Source organism: Electrophorus electricus, chromosome 26 (assembly GCF_013358815.1).
Source record: "Electrophorus electricus isolate fEleEle1 chromosome 26, fEleEle1.pri, whole genome shotgun sequence".
Taxonomy (NCBI): domain Eukaryota; kingdom Metazoa; phylum Chordata; class Actinopteri; order Gymnotiformes; family Gymnotidae; genus Electrophorus; species Electrophorus electricus.
Window position 1 is genome coordinate 4,992,022 of NC_049560.1, and position 18,776 is coordinate 5,010,797.

The 18,776-nt window shown below is 45.8% G+C and overlaps 1 long non-coding RNA gene across 2 annotated transcripts; it reads right to left on the reverse strand.

The window, feature by feature from the left end:
• Positions 1-2,753: 2,753 nt before the first annotated feature.
• LOC113585551 lies at positions 2,754-18,508 on the reverse strand. Of its 2 annotated transcripts, none has more exons than XR_004775670.1 (4): positions 18,285-18,508; positions 5,742-6,080; positions 5,378-5,479; positions 2,754-3,548 (listed from the first exon to the last, which is right to left on the reverse strand). It is a non-coding gene; the product is annotated as an uncharacterized LOC113585551 (long non-coding RNA). The 2 variants fall into 2 exon arrangements; XR_003411517.2 differs by having other exon boundaries at positions 18,222-18,508.
• Between the last annotated feature and the right edge of the window lie 268 nt (positions 18,509-18,776).

Sequence of the window (18,776 nt, forward strand, 5' to 3'; positions counted from 1 at the left end):
CGTCCCGGGAGTGTGCGGTACGCGTCGGCCCCGTTCTCCCTCTCAGTGACGTCGCGGGAGTGTGCGGTACGCGTCGGCCCCGTTCTCCCTCTCAGTAACGTCGCGGGAGTGTGCGGTACGCGTCGGCCCCGTTCCCCTGACGATTTCCAGCTGGCTGCATTGTGGACTGCACGAGAGATCTCAGCGTGAGAGCCATTCCAGCCAGACACCGAGGCGACACACGCCCAGCCCGATGACCTCTCAGAGAACAAGCGGACGGCACCACCACTCTCATCTGGTGGACAAGCCACCCGTTAAACACACACACACACACACACACACTCACACACACACTCACACACACGTGCACACATGTGCACACATGTGCACACACTCCCAGCAGAAACCTGATGCAACATACTGACACTCGGAGCAGGTGTTGCGCCTCTTTTCACTATTCCCAAAGCCGCATCTTTTGTAGATCATAACGTCTATCCTGGGTTCTAACAAAGGGATTCGTACAAGTCATTTACTCACAAAATAGCAGACTCTCAACCGTACTCAGTCTCAACAGTACACAGGGCGTGTTGGCTTCCGGTTCAGACGCCAACACAGTCTGCAGGGTTTACTGAGGCTCCCCTGCAGCGTTCAACCTACTGACCGTTAAAAAACATGGTATTGCTTAAATGTGCAAAATGGATGAGTTATTTTTGGGTCCATTAAGGACCTGACATTTCTGAGCACCTAAACAGCACATCCAGTGGAGAACAGGCACTTTTTCTTGGTCAGTTGGTTAAATAATTTATCTTGTCTTTATCTTTATTTGTGACAAGCACTGGGAATCCATTTTAACCATCCAGTCAGGGGCAGGGGCCATGGGAGGAGCCAATTAGTTTGTTCCAAACCCTCCAAGAAGGGGGGGGGGGGGGGGTGAAGAAAAGCAATAACATTACAAGGTTCCTGCTGTGTTTTCTAAATAACTGGAAGTGTACCTGGTGAAGACATTAGACTACTCTGAAATTAAAAAAGGGTTGTTGAGCACAAATACATGAATGTCCATTCTTGCACACAAATTTGGTATTTAGAATAAACACACACACACACACACACACACACACGCATGCACACACACACGCATGCACACACATTTGGCATATTTGGCTAGCATTTGATTTGATGCGATTTGATTGGTTTAATTAAGGAGAGCAGACTCCTCCCCCTGGGCTCTGATTCACTTCCTCCACCAATCGAGGATGTTTCAAACATTCTTCTATTATTTATCCAGATTTCTGGAGTGATGTCTAAACACGTGATATTTAAATCGATCACAGCAGAAATACCTTTGATAAATTGATGGTAAAATTAATCTCGGTCACTGAGCTCTTATGGCCAGAAAGGCAGAACACACAAAAGAAAAGGAAAGGAAAAAAAAAAAAAAAAAAAAACCAGTCAGGACTGAATAACTAGTGGAAAAGGCTTTTTACATCTGGTGGGTATACAATTTACTGGACTGGGAATCACAATATCAGTATAGTTCAGTAAAATATCCAAAAGCATGTAGTCCATCTGAGTTGACTGCAGAGTAAATAACCTCAAAGGTCAGAATTTGACATTTGAAAAACAAACTCAATCCCAGCCCTCCACACACATGCAGATACACATGCACATGCACACACACACACGCGCACACACACACATCTAGGCCATACATATATGTAACTCTCATCTCTGTGTCGCTGATACGAAGCCTCCACTGCCTCCAGCATTATACGGCCTATGTCTTCCTCTCTCATCTACTTCATCACCTCTGCCGTCCAACAGCCGCTTATCTTGGTGCAGAATTTTCTCTTCGCACTGGCGAGTTACCGTATCGCATCAGACGCAAGCCGGCATGACCGTTTCACTCCTACCAGAACGTACAAGCTCCGTGTAAAGGGCAGAATTGCAGTGACACAGTTCTGCGTGGCAATTTGGGGGTTTTTTATACAGTAATTACATTGTAATAGCTGCTTAACGATTGCTACAGTTGATTATTTATTTGTTTCCGGGTGCGGCAAACTCATTATGCAATTTGATTATCCAGCACCAGGAAGACATCACTTCACATAAGTTAGTTACCCTGCGTAAGTTGGTTAGCCTAATGAACAAGTGTAGACCTTTGGGTAGAAAATGTAAAGAATATTTTCTGTCACAGTAGGACCAAAATCATGAAGGTCAGAGGTTCTCTATGATCAGTAGTCGGACCCAGAAGAAAAAGCCAGGTCTTGTCTTTCACAATGACACACCGATGACCTCGAGCCTCCGTGGGAGCGAGGACGCCTCCGAGGACATAGAGGAGGAGGCGGGGCCCACGCGCCCTTGTGGTGACACTGTGATTTCTTAAGTGGCCCCAGTGGTCCTGCCACACAGGAGCTGCCCAGGAACCATCAGACTCCCAGCAGGACCCATATTAACAACAGCAGGGACAGAGCTCTGAATTAGCCATCTGCTGATAGCAAAGCTGGCCTTGGACAGAAGCTCCTCTGTGTGTGTGGGGGGGGCAATCCAGTGCATACTGTTGAAAGCTGTTGGCCTAAACTTCAACACACTCCTTTCCCATCAATGTCATGTTTGAGATTCATTTCAGTTCAGTGTGTGTGTGTGTGTGTGCACGTGCGCGTGCTAGCTCATGGAAGTGTGCATGTGCATGTGTGTCTGCAGAGATGTGTGTGTTTGTGTGTGTGTGTGTGTGTGTGTGTGTGTGTGTGTGTGTGTGTGTGTGTGTGTGTGTGTGTACACCTGCATGTGGAGGTATCTTAGAACGAGTTAATCTCCAAACACACCACCTTTCTGACACTTTGCGACCGAGAAATAGTCCTGATAAAAACTAACACAGTTCCCAACAAAAAAATACCAAGAGATGCGTCATGATTCACCGACAGGCATTTCGTCCAAAACTTTTATGTACAATTAAAGGCCGAAGGCAGAAATCAAACGTTCAGAAGTCCATTAAGAGCTGTCCTGGTGCTGGAGACACATCCTCCGAGCTCTCATGCGCAGAGACACAGCTGAGCAACCAGACGCTGTGCAGGCAGCGTGGTAGAGAGGCCCACGCCAATTTGACAGCTTCCACAATCCTTTAAGCTTCTTAGAGGGTTTTTTCTTTCGCCCCTTACTCTCCTGGAGGGAGACTGGGGACTGTTGGCCAGAGACGATCGCTCGGTTTAGCCAAGCAAGGTGGCAGATAGCACTTTACATGGTGTGAAAATTGCTGGAGAAAAAAAAATCAAATTGAAACCTACAGTGAAGTTTAGGAGGCGAAAGGGAGAGAAGACACAGGTCATGAGGGTATCACATCTCACACACGTGCACTGCCAAACTGGAAATTTCACTGGTGAAGGAGAGCGATAGTTATGTGTTGAATCGAAGCCTTTCTCCAGTAAAGACCAGAGACCAGTTCTGGAACTGCCTCGTCCTACACAAGGAACCCCGGGGCTCCGGACAGGATGCAGGGGTAGGCAGAAAACTGCCCATCATGGTGTGGAGTGACTTCCAGAACGCCAGGCCTTGATGCCATAAATAACATCACCCTGCGGATTTTTAAAAAAGACTGCGTCACCATAAATCCCCGCCCCAACAATTATTGATTAAATGCTTTCTCCCAATAATGAAAAGGATAAATCTCTCCCCCACAAAAAGACAAGGTATATAATCTAATAAAAGGGTTACATGCACGAACCCCCGAAGGAAAACCTAAAGAGTCTGACTGATTATAGCAGAGCGTGGGGGGGGGGGGGAGAGAGAGAGAGAGAGGGAGGGAGTATGAACAATGAGAAAGAATGAAAGACAGAGAAGGAGGAGAGTTAGAGGCTCGCATTGGCCAGTCTTAGGAAAATTACTAAGCCGAAAGCCCATTAAATCAGAAGGGTGTAGTGCGGAGCTTATCGACCTGCAGCTGGGAGTTTATGTTACGCCACGGACCCGTGGAATGTTATTTAACGGAGAATTCAGCCATAGATCCCAAACCAAGGAGAATATGGACCGAGCTTTGGAGACACGCCCACTGCTGGGTCATGTGATTTCAAGGTGATCTTGACCAAGAGGTATCCAGCACCATAGTATTACGCTGCAGTTCTTAAAACTTTTTTTGTAAGTTACTTGGTGTTGTGGGTTTCTGTAGTCAGCCTTTTACATATGAAAAAATCTTTAGTTTTTTATAACCTCAGAGGTTTCAGGTCCTAGTAAATGCCACAACCAAAACAATGCAAGTTGAAATATACACCAGAGAGTCCTTGTAATACACTTGGTCTTCCAATATATTCTGTGATTTATTTATATTTGAATTAATATGTCTTAAACGTGAAGCCTTCAGTAATGTAGATGCCTTCAAGCTTCTACACAACCCAAAAACAGGTCTGCTACAGGGGCGAGTTGTATGTGCTTTTCTTTTTTTAAAATGTATACTGTGCATATAAGTCTAGCCACAAGTCTATTTACGCAGAACGTTACAGTAACTGTAGGCTCTGGTTAATGAGTTTCATGAGTGCCTTGGCCCATTCTGAGAGTGGAGGAGACTGGAGGAGATGGAGGAGGTGGAGGAGATGGAGGAGACTGGAGGAGGTGGAGGAGATGGAGGAGACTGGAGGAGATGGAGGAGACTGGAGGAGGTGGAGGAGACTGGAGGAGGTAGAGGAGACGGGAGGAGATGGAGGAGACTGGAGGAGATGGGAGGAGATGGAGGAGACTGGAGGAGATAGGAGGAGACTGGAGGAGGTGGAGGAGATGGAGGAGACTGGAGGAGGTGGAGGAGATGGAGGAGGTGGAGGAGATGGAGGAGGTAGAGGAGACTGGAGGAGACTGGAGGAGGTGGAGGAGATGGAGGAGGTGGAGGAGATGGAGGAGGTAGAGGAGACTGGAGGAGGTAGAGGAGACTGGAGGAGGTGGAGGAGATGGAGGAGGTAGAGGAGACTGGAGGAGATGGAGGAGGTGGAGGAGATGGAGGAGGTAGAGGAGACAGGCCGGTGCCACTGCCTCCCTGCACACTCCATCAAACTACGGGTGAACGAACAACTCTATCTGTGGGGAAAATTGCTTCCTTAGTTATGTTTTCGATTTGGCGGTGTGTGTCTTTGAGGCATGGTCAAAATGAAGTCACTGTAAAGTAACGTGGAATCATTAACCTTGGACTTCGCCGACAAATTGAAATACATGCGGAGCTGTAGAAAGAAAATTACAGTTACGTACCTGGTGTTAGATGGAGAGCAGAGGAGAAACATGTGGAGGGGGGCACGGAGAGAGGGATCGTACTATGCCCAGTACACCCAGTACGCCCAGTACGCCACTCCCCCTCTCACACTACGCCCAGTATGCTAAGTCTCTTTCGCTCAACTTATAGTGCAGCAAAAAAAAAATGGATTACCAGTCTGCTCTAGACAGGGAGCCGCTCAGCTGAAGAGAAGCCAGCCGAAGTCCAGAAGGTTCCAGTAATGGTCACCCCTGACACGCTGCAGAGACAGGGTGGCTAGGAATGGCGGTAGATTGGACACAAAACAATGCATCACAAACATTTTTTTTTTTAAACACACATTTTTCCCCTATTACACACATTTTACACTTGTATCTGTTTAATTACTGGAAATTTGGTCTTGCAGCACTGGGCTGAAATTCATTCCTGTAATGGTTTCATGCTTTTATTGCATTTTGCCTCAGTTGCAAGTTGTCATGGATAAAAGCGCTTGCCAAATGAATAAATGTAATTGGAAAAATGCAAATGTATTACTAACACGGCATTACGCTTCCTGCAAGGAGGAGCCCTTCCTGCAGCCAGCGGAGGGAATCGCGTGTGTGAACTGTGGCCAGAGGCGGGGTGTGAGAGAGTCGAGGGTCTTGGGGGCGGGGGTCCGGGTGGGGAGACGAGATGAGCATCCATGCTTGGCCCATCACCATCGACGTCTCCGAGGGCCAGGGTGTCCCTCAATCAGGGATGGGTCGGCAAAGCGTTTCACTGTTCTCACACTCGAGAGGACTCGTACAGGACACGCCTCCGTTCCGTGGGAGGAGCCGAGCACGCACGCGCGCACACGCGCGCACACTCCTTGCTTTTCAACCAAGGCCATAGAATTCTGCAATTGAAGGAAAGCAAAGTATAAGGGGAGGGATTCAGCACATATGATTTGTGCAGGCCAGGGGCAGCCCATATCAATAAGTGAGCCCCGTCAGTTCTCACAAAGCCAAAGCTTTATTGAGTCTGGGAGCAGAGAGCTAGCGTAGTATGGAGAAGCCACCATTACCGCTCCCACAAGAGGAGGATAAAGCGAGTTGTTTTATTTATTTCTTGCTCTCTCTCTCTCTCTCTCTCTCTCTCTCTCTCGCTCTCTCTCTTTTTGCTAGATTTTATATCTTTTTTTTAGTTTGCTGACTCCTTCTGGGGGGGGGGGGATACACGCTGAAAAATTGAATCAGGAGGATGCTACTATCAAAAAAATCAGATGTGGGTAAAAGCTCTCGGGGCCGTGTGTGAGTGCTCGCGTGTGCACGTACATGAGTGCACGTGGGTGCAGGCAGGTGTGGGTGCGTGCGTGCGTGCGTGCGCTCGTCGCCTCAAATGCATTTGTGTGGGTCTGTAGCCCCTGTTCACTCCATCAACCTCGTATTCTTTCAAAATATACGCGAGACGAGGGATAGACAGACAGAGAAAAAAGAGCGAGGAGAGAGAGGAGAAAAGGGAAAGATAGGGACATGGATGGAGAGAGAGAGGAATACAGAGAAGGAGAGAGAAAGCGAAACAAAGTGCATGCCGAGGTAAGCACAGGCCAGAACGCACAGGCATAATTGCAACACCAAAGCTCCTGGAGAAATTAACTTCTGTGGAATTATTACTCGCTCTCTTGTAGCTCAGAACCAAACATGGTGGCGGCAGCCTAAAGCAGATCAGCCAGTGCTAGCCTCCCCCTGCCGGGCAAGACGCAGATGTTGGTCTAGCGCGGAGCTGGCAATCAGGGTTGTGTGTTTTTGTTTGTTGTGGTTTGCGCGTGTGCTGTTGCTGCAGCGTGGACGTCCCTTTTCTCAAGAACGTTTTGCCCTTGAAAACAAACGTCATTTAATGCCGGTTAGCGCAAGTGCTCAGTGATGAGGAGATTTCACACTTTACATTACACCCATGCAGCTCTGCATATGTAAACAATTAGATTAGGAGAAAGTCATGAACACAAAAATCGCAAGTAAAAAAAAAAAGAACAGAAAAACAGCCCGTAAAGGGTTTAGACCAAATGCTGTCGTCGGTTAGATGACTCTAAGCGGTCATAGAAATGCCTGATTTTTGTCCCGAGGTTTGAAACGAGCCATGAAAGAAACTTGGCTTCTTTTCCGTGGCTGGGGAGAGTCACAAAGAGAGGCAAACCAGACTCTCCCGCTCCGCAGTGCATGACCCCACATCCACCTCAGCCTTTCAGTCAAGGCTGAAAACATGCGCTAGGCTACAAGTCAAAGCACAGAAACCAAGTCAGCCCATTCATTCTAACGAGAGCGTTGCATTCTGACGCACGCCGAAACAGCTGCTCGCCTGCATTATGTTATCTAATGGTTTTTATTTCTGATGCAAGGTTTTTCACAGGGATCCGAGGGCTTGGTCTTTTTTAAAATTCGTGTATGATTTTTTTTATTTATCATGTCTTTTATGCCTTACTTTCTTTCTAGGGGATTAGCAGAGAGATTTATTGAGAGGGTCTGTATGCAAGTCTTCTTCAAGCTCTTACGTGAGACCTTCCGCACGTTTCAGATGAAGGGCAGCGTTAATTGTGTCCTGGAGATGAAAGCTGTCCCTTGCAGAATCGCAGGCAGCCCGTGCCTTCTAAAATCTTTTCCATTCGCGCTCACTGCGCTAACATTCCTGAGACGCCTCACAGAGGACTCGGTAATGTTGATGAACTGAAGGGGCAATAGACTCCTTGACACATTTCTGAACAAGGCCGGTCTCAGCTCCTCCCTCATGGACACACTTCGTAAGCCCAACAAAGTGCTTCAGATGTGCGTGTGCGGCAGCTTGGAAAAGTCCCTCTCGGAAAACGGTGCGTTTGAACGCATCGCTCTCGTCTACAGGGAATGGTGGGTGGGGGACTCGAGTGCGTATACTGTCACATATGATTCCCCCCCTCACCATGACTACAAAGACACCAGTAAAGCGTCTAAACATTCCACCATTTTGTTTAAATGACAAAACACACACTTGCGGAGTGCCACCTGCAATAGCTTGGATCAACCCACTGTTCCGTAAAAACCAAAAGGTGGTTTTCAGAAGTTTGTTCCAGGCAGTTTTCAAAGGTACAGGAAAGGCCTGACCCAGCCTTGACTTGCTCAGATTCATTATGAAAAGTCTCTTGTGCATTTGTTTGCTCCCAAAAACATAAGTGTCTCAACACTTTGCACTTTGCTCACAAGAAACCTTAAAAAGATGTAGGGGAGCTAAAAGTCCTGTTTGATGTTTTGTTTCAGAAAGGTTTGCAGGTAACAGAGGTGAGATGGTGTGTATTTTTGTTCCTGCAGGTTGTAACAGAGGTGAGACGATGTGTTTGGCTCCTGCAGGTTGTAACAGAAGTGAGATGATGTGTTTTGTAACAGCGATGAAATGATGTGTTTTGTAACAGCGGTGAGATGATGTGTTTTGTAACAGCGGTGAGATGATGTGTTTTGTAACAGCGGTGAGATGATGTGTTTTGTAACAGCAATGAGATGATGTGTTTTGTAACAGCGGTGAGATGATGTGTTTGGCTCCTGCAGGTTGTAACAGTGGTGAGATGATATGTTTTGTAACAGCGGTGAGATGATGTGTTTTGTAACAGCGGTGAGATGATGTGTTTTGTAACAGCGGTGAGATGATGTGTTTTGTAACAGCGGTGAGATGATGTGTTTTGTAACAGCGGTGAGATGATGTGTTTTGTAACAGCGGTGAGATGATGTGTTTGGCTCCTGCAGGTTGTAACAGTGGTGAGATGATGTGTTTTGTAACAGCGGTGAGATGATGTGTTTTGTAACAGCGATGAGATGATGTGTTTTGTAACAGCGATGAGATGATGTGTTTTGTAACAGCGATGAGATGATGTGTTTTGTAACAGCGATGAGATGATGTGTTTTGTAACAGCAGTGAGATGATGTGTTTTGTAACAGCAGTGAGATGATGTGTTTTCTCAGAGGCTGAGCTTTTAAAGACCTGCAATGCCAGTCCGTCCTCTCTCAGAAACGACTGCATGTATTTGATTTTTAAAATACGTTTGGTGTCATAGGACAGCCTAGAATAAAAAAACACTCTCTCTCTCTCTCACACATACACACACATACATACACACACACACACACACACATACACACACACACATCTCTCAAAAGGGCTTTGTGGGGGAAGAATATAAATAAATATATCAGTATCAAAACAATGAAAAAGAATGCTTTAGTGGCCTATAAAACACATGACCATGAGGCATGACAGGACCCAATCCCTTAGAGAAAGGGGACAGCCCAGCCAGGTGATGCAGCCTGGACGTTAAAGCCAGCTCCTGGGGTAAGAGGGCAGAGCGCACAGCACGTGGCCGAACGCCAGGATGTTGGCGCGGGTGCCAAGTGACAGCGCGGAGCTGGTATGAATCTGCGGAAATCGGAGTTGAGTGTTTAAGATCAGAATGGGGACACGGTGTAATGGTAGCTAGATTTACCTTTGGCTGTACTCACCCAATGGTGCCACGGGAATGCAGGAGTGGCAGGACATTGGATTTGCTTCATCGAAAATGTTTCTCCGGCACAGTTATCATATAACTTTAAATACGGTTTTCAGTGCTGCATCCAGGACTAAGGGTGTCTGGAGGACTGCAACCAGGGCACAGGTCTCTAATTTGTCCTAGCAAGTGCTACATGATGACCTCAGTAAGTACACACACATGCATACAGAGAGAGAGAGAGAGAGAGAGAGAGAGAGAGAGAGAGAGAGAGAGAGAGAGAGAGAGATAGATAGATAGATAGATAGATAGATAGATAGATAGATAGAGATAGATAGATAGATAGATGAGTGTTGATAGATGAGTGTTAATAGATAGATAGATAGATAGGTAGATAGGTAGATAGATAGATAGATAGATAGATAGATAGATAGATAGATAGATAGATAGATAGATAGATAGATAGATAGATAGAGAGAGAGAGAGTGTGCAAGTTAGTAAGACGTATGTGTGCGCAAGTGCAAAGGGAGGCTTTTTCAGCACAGACCAACAGAATGCCTTGGCCAGCCTGGCGGGACACATGGCTGCTCGAATCAGAATCAGAATCTAAATGACTTTAATGCCAAGCCTGACAAACAAGACTGCAATCTGCTTAACAGCATGGCATGTGACGGCCACCGCACGCGAACATGCAGCACGCATATACGTGACACGCATGTGGAAATCAGCAAGGCATGCGGCACTCAAACCTGTAAGACAAACTTTGTTCAGACATATTCATTCATACTTTGGATAGAGACCAGCCAGGGGGGGGGGTTGAGCTCTCGACAGGTGAAGTCAGTCCTACAGCCCGAGCCCTGCTGAGCAGGAATTTCACCTCCTGAAAACATGATTGCAGGCAAAAAAAATGACCCTAAAAGTTGCTGGAAGTGAAAACAGCTGCAGTACTGGCCTGAAACGGCGTCTCCGGGAGATTACCCACAGCTGGTGATGTTTACGAGGAATTCAGACAGTCGTCACCCTGAGGACAAGTGCTAAATGTTGCAGTTTTATTTAACATTGTGTTAACTTGTTGAGCTGCTTCTGGTCCCTGAACAGTGTGTGTCTGTCTAAAAACATATAGCAAGTGTAAAAACCCTCAAGTTAAAGCAAACATTCTGCGCTTGAACGTCTTGTCATTTTATATCAGATCCTATGTGCTTCAGTGCAGAACAGAATGAAACAAAAGCGTTCTTGTAACTACAGACTACGCTAAGAAGCACCACGACACATGAATTACTGAAATGCGTGTGAGTGATTTGACTGTTCTGTGTGCACACGTGCATAACTCGATTTGCATGCGATAAGCATAGAAAGGTATGGCGGAACCACCAGATCATTTTACTCCCTGTACGAGCCAGTCAATGTACAATGTTCATCAGAAAAGCAGAACCGTACGAGAAAAACTGCCACTGACGAATGCGGCTTTCGCATCAACACCAAATAAATGCAGTGCGTGCACCGGTCAATAATTCACTGTTTGTCTGCCTGAAGTGGATGGAACTGCTTGTTGACCCTGATTTAAAAATAAACATTCGCCTGTAGTGGAAGGAAAGAAAAGCGCGGGACATGGCGACATGGCAACAGGCTGGAGGGGAGTTGCTAAGGAAATGTGCACGAGGCAATCGATACGGTTCTTGAGAGAGATGTATCCGCGGCTAGACGTTTAAAGCTAGCTCCAAACCTCAGCGGCACACACACTGCATCAACAACAACCAATCAATACCAATTACTGCCTTCTCCTGACAACCGGCAAAGTCAGGGGGAAAAAAAACGACGCTGTTAAAGAAGTCACAAAACAGAATGGAAAGCGGAAAAATATAGCGTGGGCCGGAAGTCCCCTCGATAGGTTTCAGTGAGTGAAATTTTGAAATGAAAACAGTGCCATGCCAGAAGCTGCAGTTGGTTGCTTGATTTCACTGCTCATGGGGCAAAGGTCCTGAGAGAGAGATGTTGAGGACGAACATGTAAAAGTGATAGATTAGAAAAGACAAAGACCAAGGGAGACACCGGGAACAGACAGGCAGAGGCGGAATTGATATCTTTACCTGTCCCATGCTAGAATAAACAATCTATTCCAGCATCCAAGCAGCAAATATATACCAGTACTCAGTGGAGTCTTGTTAAAATCCTTTATCATGAAATGGCTTCCTTTTCCCCAGTTCTTGAGTTCGATATTACAAGAAACACCATGAATGTGATTGGGGAAGATACAAACAAAAGAGTCCACTTAACACCTTACGACAGAACACATCCCGCAAATTTATTTCAGCGTAATCAGTTCACAGGCTGCTTTACTAAGAGTATAAAATAACTGCTTTTAATGCTGTTACGTTGCTGCGTTTAATGCGAAACTGCGAAAGCGATTGCTCACACAATCGGGCCAATAATTACAGAGGTAATGTTAATAGCAACGGCATTGAGGCAGCAGCTGGACGCACGCTAAGAGCCGTAACGGGGAATCTGAGGGGAGCGTGGAGATCAGACCGTGTTCTCCACAGGCCTCTACAGGCCAGGGCGCCCGAGCAGAACAGAGCCGTCTCCGCTCCGCCGGCGCGGGCCTGCACTGGAGAGATCCGGGTTTCGCTTTTTCCTTTCTCATCTGCAGCGCTGCAATGAGTACGAGTCAAGAAAAGAAAAAAACAAAACCGTGCGGGATTAGAGGCCGGGATTATTTAAACGCTGCCTCGCTGTACTGCGCAAGTTTTTAAGGCGGACACGTTTTTTTTAAGAAAAAACCGGAGCCTCCCCTTCCAATACCCTTGATGGAGAGAAGGATGGAGAGAGGGTGGAGATGTAATCTTTTCTTCGCTGCTGTTCAATGGCCAAACAAATTTCTAAGCGAGAGCTGTGTACGCCCTGAGATCAATATATCAATCTCGCGTTTATATAGAGAACTATATAGAGCTCAATCTTTACTCCCAGCGGAGGGCTAGTGAGCAATTGGGGAGAGAGGGGCCGACAAATGCTTTCATAAATACTAAGCAATCCAAAAAAAATATATAAGAAATAAATTTTTAAAAAACCCACCTGAAATGTATTCCCTAAGTGGGGCTACTTTCAGTGGCGCTGTAACATTTCTCTCGGAACACTCTTCAAGGTTTTTTTTTTTTTCCCCCAGAGCACTACGATGGCAATAGCGCGAGAAAGGAAAGACTCGTCATTCCACTCCAGTGCTCCGTGTGCGCTGAAGGATGCCCTGAGTCGGGGAGACGAAGGAGGGAGGTTGTTCCAAGCCCCACACAGGCAGCAGTTGTGTGCGAAGCTCTGCACTCCGGCCCGCCGCCCCGGGGGCACTAAATGCCACCCCTGCCGCCTGCCTCTCTGGCTGCCCTTACCTGCTGCCATCCAGGACCTCCCAGCCCCACCCTCTGCCTCTTGATTTAACTTTCCCAGCTGGTGTTTACGCCATGCAGGTGTTTCCTTGGTGCACGCCGCCTCCCACCCTGTCGAAGAGTTCCCGTTCCCTCCTGGATTCAAAAGCAAGCATGATGCAAGAGTGAATAAGTGATGTTGTGTTGTTGCGCCGGCCGGTGTCCAGGTTCCCCGACGCCTGGTGGTGATAAGACCGCATGGACCCCTGAGGTGAGCGCAGGATGCCGCGCGGACTCTGTCAGCGCACGTCCGGATGTGACGATATTTTTGAGGAAAGCCACAAGATCTGGACATCTATTTACACAGTAACATGGACATCCGGTAAGTATTAACAACATCCGTAGGTAAGTAGGTAATGTATTAACGACAGTGGCCTAGTTTGGGGGTTTTCTTTCTAGTTTTTGCTAGTTTTGCTAACTGAATCAGGAAGACAACACATAAGGTTATATTGGTAGTCCATATAGCCCACATCTTCATTAGTATTGCACAATGACTTCAGTGCAGCTCACCGCCAATAAATATACTTGCTGGTATATTCCCTTGTAACCAATGGCAACCACTTTCAGAGCATATCCTTGCCTTTATGAAGGCTTCAAAACTCAGACGCCATCCTGAAAGCATTTTTAGCACCCACAGCATTCTTACGTGTGTGTACTGCCATTAACACCGAGTTCTGCTGTCAGAGGATTGTGCTGTTGATGGCTGACTGAGAGGACCTGCTCTCTGCTCCACAAAGGAGAGCAGTTAGTGAGGAACACAGACGAGATGATGAAAGGAGCCATCTGATGGGCCACTGGATAGTCGCACATCTGAGTGTGCCGTACATTCACTGCGGAATTGAATGAACTGGGTCAGATTTAGCAGCACGAAGGAATCAGGCAGCGAGCTATACGTGGCCACATCCCTGTGATTGTACCATTCGTGAGAAGTAAATGAATTTACTTGTGTCTGAAACTTTATGTGTTTCAGGTCAAATACACTTGGAAATTGAATGTGTGGTCTTGTCGTTGCTACTTGCTTCCGTGATGTGAACGTCTTATTTTCTATCAGGGTGAGAACAGAACCGAAACCCAAGCAAGAAAAATAGATTAGATTTTTTTTTTGAATACCACAATAAAATACCAATACCAAAATACCAGATCAGATCATTCCAGATGCATTACTCAAAGTGCCAGCAAAACCACATGGTGGGTTTGAATACAGGGAACACACGTAAGCCCACTGTCCAAATTCCAAAATATTTAAACTGCTCTGGATAAAGATGTTTACACTGTGCAATTACCATGACCATTACGCTATTGCAGATGACAGCGCGAACCCTGAAAGAACTCTTTGGTCATGAGTTAAAAGACTTGTGATCGGTGTCAGTGTGGGGTATGGTGGGGGTTTTTTCCCCTCCGACTTCAGGGGCAGCATGATTGATTACATATGGCAGATCACGTAGCCGCTGTCGAGAGAAGTCGAGAGACGGCTTGATTGCGACAGAGTGTAACCCGCAATGACTAGAATCTCCGCCCTCGACAAACTGTGGTTAATACAGCACTTAGACCATTAAAATATTTGTGTGTGTGTGTGTGTGTGTGTGTGTGTGTGTGTGTATGGATATTATGCATGGGTGAAATGTTATATATTTGTATCAATTCCAAAAGAGCTGCAATCTCACGTGGTGAGACAGGTAAAATGGTCGGGATTGACTTCAGATGGCTTCTGTGTCGTTGACCACCAAGGCGAGTGGCATCTTATCTGGAAAAAAAAAAAAAAGTCTAAAATGTGTGTCTTTGAACGTGCAATTTGTCATGCTATTTGGCGACTGTTTGCCTCTCGGAGCACAGACAGCCTACAGTTATCTTCTGGCAGTGTCAGAAATTTAGTTCCAAAATGTCGCAGTGTCGCCGAAGACATCTAAAAACAAACAGGAGCCCCGGCTACCCACAACTCAGGCGACAACTACAAATAAACTGTATGTGGAACAAAAAAAAAAGAACAATTTGTGTGTTTGGCAACAAGGAAAATATCTTTTTGATGTCTTCTCTGAGAATCGCCTTTGGAGCCTTGTTATTCCAAGGCAAAACACTGGCCCTGCTATTTCAGCGGCTCAGTAGTGGGAGCCCACGGACTTTCATACGCGGACATCATACTCTACTTTTTCAGCTGAGATCTCACAGTCTGTCAGACTTTGATCAAGATTTCAGCTGCAGTGTCTCTTAGAGTACAACAAACGTATGAGCTGCGTGTAGAGCTGCCGTACGAGTGTGTACCAGTACTATAAATGACCATGTCGCAATTATAACCAAGACACTTCGTTACCAGCATGCAATCTGCAAAGGTCGTGGGTTACCAGGGTTGTGCGTTAACAAAGCAGGAAGAGAGATGGCCATGTGAGGTGCAGGATGATGAGAGCGTGAGAGTGCGTAGAAACCAAACAGTCTATGGCGTGAACCCCGATCAACGCCCACGATCTGCTCAGGGAATGACTAATAAAAAACAGGATCGACCAACTACCTTTCCAGACCTTCTCAGCTTCTCCCAAAACAATGCTGGCATTGGCATCTAGTTTTACTGCACATACCAGACCTTAGGAAACACTGGTTAATGTAGTCTATCTATCAATACTACAATTAAAACTGGGGGTTTCAACTCATTTAGGTCACTGGTTTCCCATCACCGTTTACCTTTTAACTATATGTAAACACAGCAAGGTGTTCAACTTGTTGTCCATTAGTTAGCTAATAAAAATACTATCCATTCCAGCAACACCACAAAGTAACCGCACACCCCAAGGCTGCGCATAATCGTAAGAGTAAACAGAAATCGAGACATGCGCCACTGAGTGGTACTGTGGAGCCAGCTTGTGCTCCAAATGTGTAAGTCCGCGGCGTGCTTGATGCTGGCAGGCTACTGATGTGGGACAGGCTGGCAATAGTGGCTAGGATTCAGCATGGAGTCAATTCAGAAAGTACACACACCTCGTCCCTTTTTTCTATTTTACACACTTAAATTGTAGGTTTCATTTTAAATGGAAATTTAAAAAAAGTTCTTCAATCAACACTCAACGCACCACGTTAAATAACCGAACTCTTTCATTTGCATAACAGGTTCGGATCTTTTGCTGTACTGCGCCGTGGTGTTTGGAGACCAGGTGCATCCTGTTTACATTAACCTTCCCTGAGACGTCTCCAGAACACAGCAAGCATACAGCCAAGACAACAGTGGAAAGGTTCTGGGACGAGGCTTTGGCCGTCTTTGAGCGGCCCAGCCAAAGCTCAGACTTAAACCCCACAGAACATCTGTGGACAGACGTGAAGATGGCGGTTCGCAGACGTTTCCCATCCAATCTGACAGAGCCTGACAGGATCTGCCAAGAGGAAGGAATAAACCGCAAAGAGATTTACCCACCAAGACTCAAAGTTGTCGTTACTGCCAAAGGTGCTTAGACAAAGTACTGAATTAAGGGTCTGAATACAGTGCTGTGCAAATGTCTTAGGACACCAATAGATTTGTTGTTTTAGCAAAGGTATAATGACTGTATATAATGATTTCTCAGTCTTTATTAAGAGACAAACAGGACATTTGGACACAAAATGTTTAAAAACAATTTTCAGAACAAAATAGCTTCTATGGGCAAACGCCAGTAGAAGCCATTTTGTAATATTTTATCTTGTTTAGTTTGGTTTTACTTTACCTTGGAACTAAGCACATCTTGAGTTGTTTTGAGGAGACTGTTCTGAAGTTTTCTGAAGTCATCTTCTGGTATATTATACCCAGCTCTTACCACAGTTCTTTATTTAGATTTAGTCTTTCCCTGCTGTTGTAAGCGTAAGGGGACATTACAGTAAATACTTGCCACTCTGGCCTATAGAAGCTGTTCCTTTGTGATGTATTTCCATTTTTTAATACTGCATCCAAATGTCCTGTATTTTCTGGTTGTATTCTAATAAAGAGACTGAGAAATAGTTATGAATGATCATTATATGAATGTTAAAACATGAAATCTAATGGTGGCCTAAGACAGTTGCACAGTACTGTATGTATATAGATCTTTAATGCAACTGATGACTAAGTGTAGACTCACAGGCAAAAATGACCATTTTATCCACCCAAAATGAAATCAATAAGGTTATTACGTACGCTAAGAGTGAAAGGGTCTGACATCTCTGTTAATTCCACTGTACTAGCTAAGCACTCCAGCACCAGAGATAAGCGAGAAAGGAACTCCACACAGGTCGCCTACAGGAAAAAAAACACCCTTTGGAGTTTGGGGTATACTTGGTGAAAGTTGGGCTCATTTGTGCATGGTTTTATGCAATCTAAGAGCATGCAAGAGGATCCGAGAAGAAGACACTCCTGTGTCATAGCATGAGATCACCAGGCTAATAGTAGCAGTGGTTTCCACTGTAGGCTTTAACTTAAAGGCCCAGCTCCTGAAGGGAGAAGGAGCTCGGGTCGTCTCCCAGGGGCCCGGCAGGAGGAGGAGCTAAATGATATCCTGCCTCTGTGCCAGTACTGAAACTCATTACACCAGATAAACTCCCCAATTACAACCAAAGGGTTTGAAAACAGAATTCATTTGCTTTATGAGGGAGTAAAATTTGATTAAATGCTATTAAGATGAAAGAGAGCTATAACAAAACGTGGTAATGCACTAACACACAAAAGGAAATCACAAATCTGCAAATTAACATTAACCCTTTGTGTCACATTTGAAATGAAACGATCAGATTCCCCAAGCACATGAAAAGCACATGCTACACAACACGTAACATTAAAGGAAACACTGCGCTGCCCAGCAAAGCCGCAATCTTAAAAGAAGGGAAAAAAGACGAGGAAAAAAAATCTATGAAAGAGATTAAAACAGCTTTCTACTGATGACTTCCACAAAACAGCTAGATGTGGAAAGAATCCATCCTTTAAACACAAAGGCAGCGCAAGATCTAATTACAGAGGACTGGAGTTAAGGAGCATGCGGAACTCATTTGGGTAGGAGCAGGAGCCGTTCCTGTTCGGAGTCCCGCACGCTTCTATTAATCTCCTGCTCCCGTGCGTGCCCCTTCCCAAAGACAACCACGGCGGCGCAAAGGCACATACCATAAAGCATTAAACGTGGGGGGAGACAATAAAGCTCGGAGTGTTCTTGGAGCGACGCACCTGCCAAGCCAAAAGTGCAGCCAGATGAATCTAGCAAGCCCAAACCTCTTAGCTGCAGCTTACATTGAGGGTTTTCGATGAAAGAGAGCTTCAGCTGGTTACAACAGGACTCGCAGTCATTTTCATTCCAAATGTGGTTTGCTGGGCAACAAATGAAATATTTAAAAAGATAGATTCTGCGTTTCGGAGGCAATTTGCTTTCTGTTGCATCGGCGACATGTCATCATTCACCGCGCTCGTATTTGCAAGGATTGAGTGCTGGGTAATATGTTGCAAGAGCAGGTCTTTTTACAAGGACACGGCAGAAGCTTCCCGGAGAAAGTCACACACAAACAAAGCCTTCCGAATTCCAAAAGCGTACGTTTAAAAGGACAATCTCCCAGTCTAAAAATAGGAAGGCTTAGGATGCGCATAAAGGAACTTCATGCTTATCAAGGCTGTTTTAATGGTGTCACTTCCTTCTGTGATTTGAACTGTACTTCAGGAAGCCTGCTTCCTAACTGATAGACAATACATGAATTATTCCACATGTGGGCACAACTTCCAGCTGCAAAA